The sequence below is a fragment of the Hemicordylus capensis genome, chromosome 1 (genome assembly GCF_027244095.1).
Source record: "Hemicordylus capensis ecotype Gifberg chromosome 1, rHemCap1.1.pri, whole genome shotgun sequence".
NCBI lineage: Eukaryota > Metazoa > Chordata > Lepidosauria > Squamata > Cordylidae > Hemicordylus > Hemicordylus capensis.
The window spans coordinates 457,090,947-457,099,836 of record NC_069657.1 but is presented as its reverse complement, the minus strand read 5'-3'; positions in this window follow the sequence as shown (position 1 = coordinate 457,099,836).

The following is an 8,890-nucleotide window of genomic DNA, read 5'->3' as shown; positions in this document are numbered from 1 at the left end:
CCTTGGCCTGGCCCGCTGGAGCAAATGGAAACCCAGCAAGCCCACGAGCCTGGCCTGCTCCCGGCCCTTTGCCTGATGGCTTCTCTTCCTGCTGAGGCAGCAGTGCCCGCAGGGGATGCTGGGTTGACCGAGGCAGGGAGGGGGAGCCTCCCCTCCAAAGGACGGGTCTCTGTGTGAGTACTGCACTGTGCACGTTTAGAGTGCCCCATGTGCCATTCTGGGCACCGTATCTCGAAAGAGACACTGTTGAACTGGAGGAGGTGCAGAAGAGGGCCACCAAGATGACCGGGGCCTGGAGCACCTTCCTTACCAGGCAAGTCTACACAGCCTCTGGAACATTTTCGTTTGGAGGAGAGGCAATTGTGGAGAGTCATGAAAGAGGTGCGTAAAATTAGCACGGAGTAGAGAGTGTGGGCGGAGAGAATGTTCTCTTTTGTGCTTGCTTGCCATTAGAACCAGGGGTCATCCCATGAAACTGACTACCAGAAATGTAGGGCTGACAAAAGGAACTACTTTTCCAGACAGTGCATTATTTTTTAATTTTATCTTATTTATATACCACCGAATACATGCATCTCTAGGTGGTGTAAACAATCCAAAATACAACAAATAGGAGGATAAAAACAATTAACACAACTTCACTGAATAAAAACAAAACAATTTCACAGAATAAACAGCCAGGAGCTGAGCTGGTCGATGGTAGGGGAGGAGAGCTGGTCTTGTGGTAAAGGGAAAGTGTGCCATCAAGTCGATTTCGACTCCTGGCGCCCACAGAGCCCTGTGGTTGTCTTTGGTAGAATACAGGAGGGGTTGACCGTTGCCTCCTCCCGCGCAGTGTGAGATGATTCCTTTCGGCATCTTCCTAGATCGCTGCTGCCCGATATAGTTGCTTCCCATCGTTTGGGAAACATACCAGTGGGGATTTGAACAGACAACCTCTGGCTTGCTAGTCAAGTCACTTTTCTGCTGCACCATTAGGTGGCTTGCAGTAGCAAGCAGGAATTGTCCCTGTTGCTAAGCAGGGTCTGTCCTGGTTTGCATTTGAATGAGAGATGACATGAGCACTGGAAGACATTCCCCTGAGGGGAATGGGGCTGCTCTGGGAGGAACATCTGCTTGCTTGCATTCAGAAGGTTCCCAGGTCCCTCCCTGGCAGCATCTCCAAGATAGGGCTGAGAGAGACTCCTGCCTGAAGCCTTGGAGAGGCCACTGCCAGTCCGGGTAGACAATATCGAGTTGGATGGATCAAGGGTCTGACTCAGTATATGGCCGCTTCCTCCTGCCAAAGGGCCATAGGAATGCATGGCTTGATGCGTTCTATGGCTCTTTGGAAGGAATCAGGGCTTTTCAGTGGGCATTCCCTGCCATTCATTCTAGTACATTCCTTAGAGCCTCAGCTTTGCAGGCAGAAGGTTCCAAGTTCCCTCCATAGTCTCCCATCCAAGTGTGAGCCAGGGAAGACCCTGCTTAGCTAAGGGGACAAGTCATGCTTCCTACCACAAGACCAGTTCTCCTCTCCAGATGCAGGAGCAGAAGGAGGAGAGCTGGTCTTGTGGTAGCAAGCATGACTTGTCCCCTTAAGCTAAGCAGGGTCTGCCCTGGTTGCATATGAATGGGAGACTTGATGTGTGCGCACTGCAAGATATTCCCCTCAGGGGATAATGGAGCCACTCTGGGAAGAGCAGAAGCTTTCAAGTTCCCTCCCTGGCAGCATCTCCAAGAGAAGGCTGAGAGAGAGACTCCTGCCTGCAACCCTGGAGAAGCCGCTGCCAGTCTGTGAAGACAATACTGAGCTAGATAGACCAATGGTCTGACTCAGTATTTCGCAGCTTCCTGTGTTCCAGGAGTGAGAGATTTCTAGGGTGAGGGAGGTGTGGGGTGGGTGGGTGAGGGGAGGGGAGGGGAGGGGAGGGGAGGGGAGGGAGGCTGCCCAGAGACGTAAGTTTGGGCAGGGTATAAATTAGATAGATAGAGAGATCAATCAAGTACTAGTGTGCAGATGCTGTACGTGGGCTAAGCTCGTCTTATTTACTTGTTTGTTTTCCTGTGTAAACCACTTTGAGAACTCCGTTGAAAAGCGGTATACAGTGGTCCCTCGACTTACAAACTACTCGACATAAGTATTTTTCGAGTTACAAACGGCAGTTTTAGATCCGGTTTTAGATCTGTTTTTTTCGACTTACAAATTTTTAGATGGGGTTTCCTCGACTTACAAATGTTTAGATGGGGTTTCCTCGACTTACGAATTTTACATGCGGTTTCCTTGACTTGCCTGCCTGTTTACTGCCTGTTTATTCTTGAAAAGAAATGTTCCTGTGCAGTTTGCAAGCCTTACTGGGGGTCTGGGTCTTTTTTCTAGGCTCCGGAACGCATTAATCTGTTCCCAATGCATTCCTATGGGAAACCGCTTTTCGACTTACGAACTTTTCGACTTACAAATGTGCATTCGGAACGGATTAATTTCGTAAGTAGAGGGACCACTGTATAAATATTCGCCAGTAGTCGTAGGAGAGTCGAGCCCGGCCCCTTCAGCTCACCAAGCGCGGACTCTGCCCCCAAACGATGGGCCCGTCCGTGGCTGCCTCTGTCCCCCCGGCCCAGGAGCCCTGGCGAGGAGGGCGGTGGCCCTTGACTCCCGATGCTGCGGAGGTGCTCCTGTGTGCCTTGCTGAGCCGCTCTTCTAGCCCTGTGGTGAATGCAGCACTGGGCCATGCGTGGAGGAGCCGGAGCCCTTGCGGCCCGCTGCGATCTCATGGCCACCACCAGGAAAGGAGGAAGGGAGAGAGTCCGCATTTCGTCTCCCGGGACTTGGGCAAATGCAGGGGCGTGACTCTCAGAGGGCCAGGGGAGACAGTCGTCTGGGGGCCCACTGCCTGGGGAGGGGCCCCAGGGGCAAGCCACATGACTGACTCCCCCAGCCACGCACCCGCCCGGGCTTCCTTCAGTTGTATTCCTCCTCCGAAACTGATGTGAGTGTTACTCTGCTTTTTATTACCACTATTCAGCCTCATTAAGATTTCTTTACTTCATGAGCTGAGCTTCAGTGAGGGGGGGGACCCATTTTAAAATCTTGTCTCTGGGCTCACTCCAACCTTGCTACGCCCCTGGACAAATGGATCTGGCAACCAGCAGCCAGGAGCAGCTTGGCCTAGGAAGCCCTGTGGAATTCTCTGCCACAGGACATGGTGATGGCCACTCGCCTGGATGGCTTTAAAGGGGGCTTGGACACATTCATGGAGGACGGGTCTGTCTGTGGCAACAGGCTACCTCCAGACTCAGAGGCAAGATGCAGGGGAGCAGTGGCAGGGGAGGGGGCATGCCCTCAGCTCCTGTCTGTGGGCTCCCCAGAGGCAACTGGTGGGCCACTGGGCGAAACAGGAGGCTGGACTAGATGGGCCTCCTTGCAGGGCCTGATCCAGCAGGGCTGCTCTTATGTAAGCTGGACAGGGGTGGGGGAGGAGGCACAGCTGCCTCTGCTTCCCGGAGCTCCGCTTGCTCCTTTCTTTCCCGCCCTGCCGGCTGCCTGCAGGCTGGCCATTTGTCAGGTAGAGCTGTGCAGTTTAGTGCAGAGTTCACTTAACGGGCACTGTCCCCTTGCCCAGATCCCATGGGAGGGGGCAGGTGCCTTGCTTCCTGGGGCCCTGGGAAACAATCCCTCCCCCTGATCAGCTTGTTTGGGGGTGATTTGTCCCCCTCACGCTTGGCATCCCTGGAGAGCACGGAGGGAAAGCGTTACCAGCCGCTCTCTTGGCAGTGGCTGAAAGGGCCTGTTGTCTTGCTTCCTTGCTTATGTAAAGGCTCCTTGGGTTGCTCTCAGGTCTGCTGGCTTCAGCACAGACGGCTGGGTGTGGAAGGAGTGCGGCGACTTGGCCGGCCCGGCCCAAGAGGACGGGATGCCTCGGGGGCAAAGGCCCAACGGGGTTGCTTCCCACTCATCCAGGAGAGGCACGATCCAGCCGAGGTGGAGGCTTGCGCAGAGGAGCTTCCTGCCGAACTGTGCCCCGGGAGGGAGGCCTTTCTGCCTGGCATTTCTGCCACCCTTGCTAGCATCCTGAATCTGCCACCCGGGACGTTCAGCTCACCTGGCCTCACTGAAAGGCCGTACCTGTGGACCAGATGTGGGGCTCAGTCTCCCTTTTGTCTCTCTTGGGGCCTTTCTAGCCAAGTGGTTGCCGGTTCGAATCCCCGCTGGTCTGTTTCCCAGACTATGGGAAACGCAGACTGTTTCCCAGACTATGGGAAACACCTCTATCAGGCAGCAGCGATCTAGGAAGATGCTGAAAGGCATCACCATCTCATACTCTGCGGGAGGCAGCAATGGCCAACCCCTCCTGTATTCTACCAAAGACAACCACAGGGCTCTGTGGGCGCCAGGAGTCAACACTGACTTGACGGCACACTTTACCTTTACTTTATGTCTTCCTGGCTGCAAGTTGCAGGGCATCCTTTGTTCAGAATATTGCCGTGTCTGCCCCACCAGGGGGGTGCCAATTTGGAGGCAGCGTGCAGGCTAACTGCGCAGCTCTACCTGATGAATGGCCAGCCTGCAGGTAGAGTGACTCCTGGGCAGGGCGGGGAGAGAGAGAGAGGAGCAACCCAAGCTGGACCCCTGGCTCGTTAGGATGAGCTCGTTATAAATGGGTGGTCTCCCTGCTGAGACTTGCTTTCCCACCAAGCCTTCTGAGAGACGTCCTGAAGCCTGGGGAGGGGCTGGGGGGGCAGCTCAGTGGCAGCGCCCTCGCTGTGCATGAAGCAGGGCCCCACTTCGTTCTTCAAGTCGGGCTGGGAAGGACCCCCCTCTTCCCCCCCTGTGTGGAGTCTGTGTGTGTCTTGACTGAGAGATCCAGCTTCTGCCATGGGACAGATACAGCCACAGGGCTCCTGATGCACGATGGCTCCCCTCCCCGGCCTGGTGTCTATAAATATTTCTTCTTCTTCTTCTTGGTGTTGCTGGTGTCTTGCAAGAGATGGGCTCCGTGAGGCCCATGTGCCGTGGCACCCCTGCCCACGACACCTTTCTCTCCATCCCCAGCCGGCCTGCCACCTGACCCGCCGCTGAAAGGGAGGCGGAGGTCGAGCCCTTCTTTCCCTGGTGTAGCCGCTCAGCCTGCTTCTTTGGGGCCAGCTGGCCTCAAGGAGACGCGGCACTCTCTCCATGCCCAGAGGAGGCGCGTTGCCGCTCCCCGTTCTGGATCTCACTGGGCTTCGGGTGCCCCTCGAGCAGGAGTGGCTGGGCAGGCGCCGGAGGAGGCACCGCGGCCTCCCCTCCTCGGAGCTCCCTCTGCTCCTCCCTCTCCCATCCTGCCCCACCCCAGTGTTGCTGAGAGCCATGCTGCAGCTCTACCTGATGAATGGCCGGCCTGAAGGCAGCACAGCGCGGCTCTCATCAATGCTGGGGGTGGGCAGGCAGGATGGAGAGAGAGGAGCAAGTGGAGCTCCAGGAAGGAGAAGCAGCTGGGCTTCTCCCCCCACCCCTGCCCACCCCCCGGCCCTACAGAATAGGAGGAAAGAACGCAGCGGAGGCCCAGCATGACCAAGCTGGGCAGGCTGAAAACGGGCTTCTCTGATCTGCGGAACTCCCCCCCACCATTTGCTGCCTGCGTCCCAGCACAGCACCGCTGATTCGGTGATGGAAAGCTTGTGACCTTCTGCCTGGACCAGTCAACAGCTCGGCAGTGGCGGCAGCTGGGAGGCGAGGGAGCACAGCTGGGCTGGGTCAGAGGCGTGTGCTTCAGCAGCAAGGAGCCCCCCCCCCCGGCAGGCAGCCCTTCCTCTGCCATCCCCAGCAGCAGCTCCCCCGGGCCTGGCCTGCACTCAGGTCCGTCTTGGGCCAGGGGAGCGGGCGGAGGCCTGCTGCCTCGGCCTGTCCTTCTTCCCAGCCTAGCCCCAGACGTCCAGCTTGATGCCCACGCACTGTTTGCCCAGCTGGACCGAAGAACCGCGCAGCCATCCCCGGATGGGGAACGGCTGCCTCCCCAGCACAGCTGCTGCACGCCATTGCAGTTGGCCTCCCTCCCTCCTTCTCTATTTCGATGATCCCCTGCTGGTGGGATCGGGGGCTTAACGCCCGGTTTCCTGCTTCCTCCGCCTGCCGGTAACTCGATCTGCCAAAGAGACACAGGCCGGCACTTGAGTGCAAGCAGGGCCAAGCGGGGGATGACCATGCAAGACGCTCTTCCTGCGCTCCCAGGCAAAACAGATCCTGTGGTTGGGTGTGGCTCAATGTACACTCATCACCACAGGAGGAGGAGGAGGAAGCGGCACTTTCCCTGCCGCGGGTCCCTTGCTGTCGGTCAGAGGCCCCTGAGACTGCGGGAGACCCCCGGAGCCTCACAGGCTCTTCCGCACGATGACGCTGCACTGGCCTGCTCCGAGCATTTGCCTCCGGAGCCCACCGAGGAGGCCCTTGCATGCCACCTGGAGAGGCGAGGGAGCTGTGAGCAAAGCCCACCCAGCGCTTGGAGAGAAGCCCAGGGGGGTCCGGGGCTTCGGCCAGCCCCTCCGCGGCTTGTAGCCAGCTGACTTCTGCATGGCATTTTTGCTAACGGGTTGGAAATGTGACCTGGCCATTCCTGCCCGCTCTGGCCAGCCTCTCCGCCTCTCTGCTCTCTTCCTATTGCTCCCTTCGCAGAATTTCCATCCTCAAAGAAGTCCATTCTCTCCGGATGCATTTCTGAGGAAGCTGGGAGGAGCCTCCCCTCTGGAAATCCTCCAGGGTTGGCCTGCCATGGTTTCCCAGGAGCCTCCTCAGCTCTTCCTCGGGGAGGGCTTTCGGAGACCCCCTTCTTTGGGTTTGCTGTTGGAGGCATAAACTTCATGGGGGTGGCGGGGCTGCCAACATGTCATTGCCAGAATGAGGGACACAAGTTTGTGGGGGCTGGTAGGTGTGTGCAGTGGTAATCAAGAGCCTGAGTATTATTGATGTCTGTGTAATTGCATTATATGTTATTGAATAAATGAGGGACAAATGCTGTCCCTACAGGGACCGATGTTTCATCCCTGAAATGAGGGACATCCTGCGTCATGATGAGGGACAGTTGGCAACCCTAGCAAGGCTCAAGCCCACTCCGGGATTTCCCAGACGGGTCAATGCTCCCACCAGGCTGCCAGGTAGCACCAGCAAGCTCTCCTGCTTGGGTTCATCAGTCAGTTGAACCACCCAGTCAGCCCGGTGTTGTCTTCGTAGCAAAGCAGCAAGTTCTTCGGAGGCCCGGCTGCCTCTCCGGGCTCTTTCCTTCTATGATGCTCTGATTAGAAGTAGTAGAACAAGGAGAAAAGCTAGTGGTGCTCTGTGCATGCCGGAGCTCTGCCCAGAGCGACCCCCAACCCCTAAGGGGGATTTCTTCCAGTGCTCACCCATTCAAATGCGAACCAGGATGGACCCTGCTTAGCAAAGAGGACGATTCGTGCTCTCCCCCCATTTGCCCTCTGCGCCCCCCCCCAAATTGAGACGTCTGTGCCCCTGGTTGGAGGGCTTCCCCCACCATTTTGTATTCCTTGAAATGGAAGCCTGAAGGGGGGGGGAGTTCAGGGGGGCAGGGGCTGGCCGCTTCTTGTGCTGTTCCACAGGGGCTTGGAGAAGAGGCCGCTGCTTCTAGGGCTGCCGGGTCCCCCCGGAATTTAGGGTAGCCCCTGGAATTTGGCTCCTCCACCCATGGAGTGCTAAATTCCACCCATATTTACACGGATTTCAAATGCGCTGCCCGAATTGCCCAGATTTTACTCTGGATCCAGTCACAGGGGAGGGCAGAGAAGGAGGGGAAAGTAAACTAATCTGTGGAATGAATGAATGAACAAAAGGCAAATTAGTTGCTGCATAATATGCATAATATGCAAATTAGGCCACCTGGCTTGGGGAAGCTTGGCTGCGGCAACCGCAGCGTCTTCCCTCCTTGGCCAGCCATGCCCCCCACCCCCCACTGTCCGTGAGGGAAGGGACGCTGGGCAAGGGACGGAAGCAACTGCCCTGAGCAGCCGCCCACAAGCCGGAGGGGCCAGGTTGGGAGCAGAGCAGTTGCCACTGTGGTGCTGGGGCCCCCTGGGAAAGGAGCGGAAGGGTCTGGGTGCGAGTCCTGCTTCTGTCGTGCGCTTGGCGCAGTGTAGCGGTTCCCAGCTTCCAGTCGGGGCTCCCAATCCCTCCTCTACCGCCCAGCATGGTGAATAACCGTGTGCTTGCCACTGTCGTGGCGTGGCCTGGTGGCTCACAAGTGGGGCAGGAGTTGCCACCCTTGAGTCCCCAGAGGTTGGACTGCAACTCCCACCACCCCCAGCAACAATGGCCAGTGGCTAATGGGAGTTGTAGTCCAAGCACATGATCTGGGGCCCCAAGGTTGGGAGCCTCTGTTTTAGGGCTAGTGTGGGAGACAGGCTGTTGTTGTTGTTGTTGTTATTATTATTTTCATTTTATATCCCGCTCTTCCTCCAAGGAGCTCAAAGCGGTGTACTACATACTTAGGTTTCTCCTCACAACAACCCTGTGATGCAGGTTAGGCTGAGAGAGAAGTGACTGGCCCAGAGTCACCCAGTGAGTATCATGGCTGAATGGGGATTTGAACTCGGGTCTCCCCGGTCCTAGTCCAGCACTCTAGTCACTACACCATGCTGGCTCCCTACACCATGCTGGCTCCATGCTGGCAGTTCAGAGCCCAGGGCCCATTGGAACAAAAGAAGGACCGGGAGCGGCTCGTCCTAATGAGTGGGGGGGGGGCACCAAAGGAGGCACAGCTGCCTCTCCTTCCCAGAGTCCTGTCTGCTTTTCTTTCTCCCAGCATTAATGAGAGCCGTGCTGCCTGCAGGCTGGCCTTTCATCAGGTAGAGCTGCGTGGTTAACTGTGCAACTCTACCTGATGAATGGCCAGCCTGAGGTGGGGTGAGAGAATGGAGCAAAGGG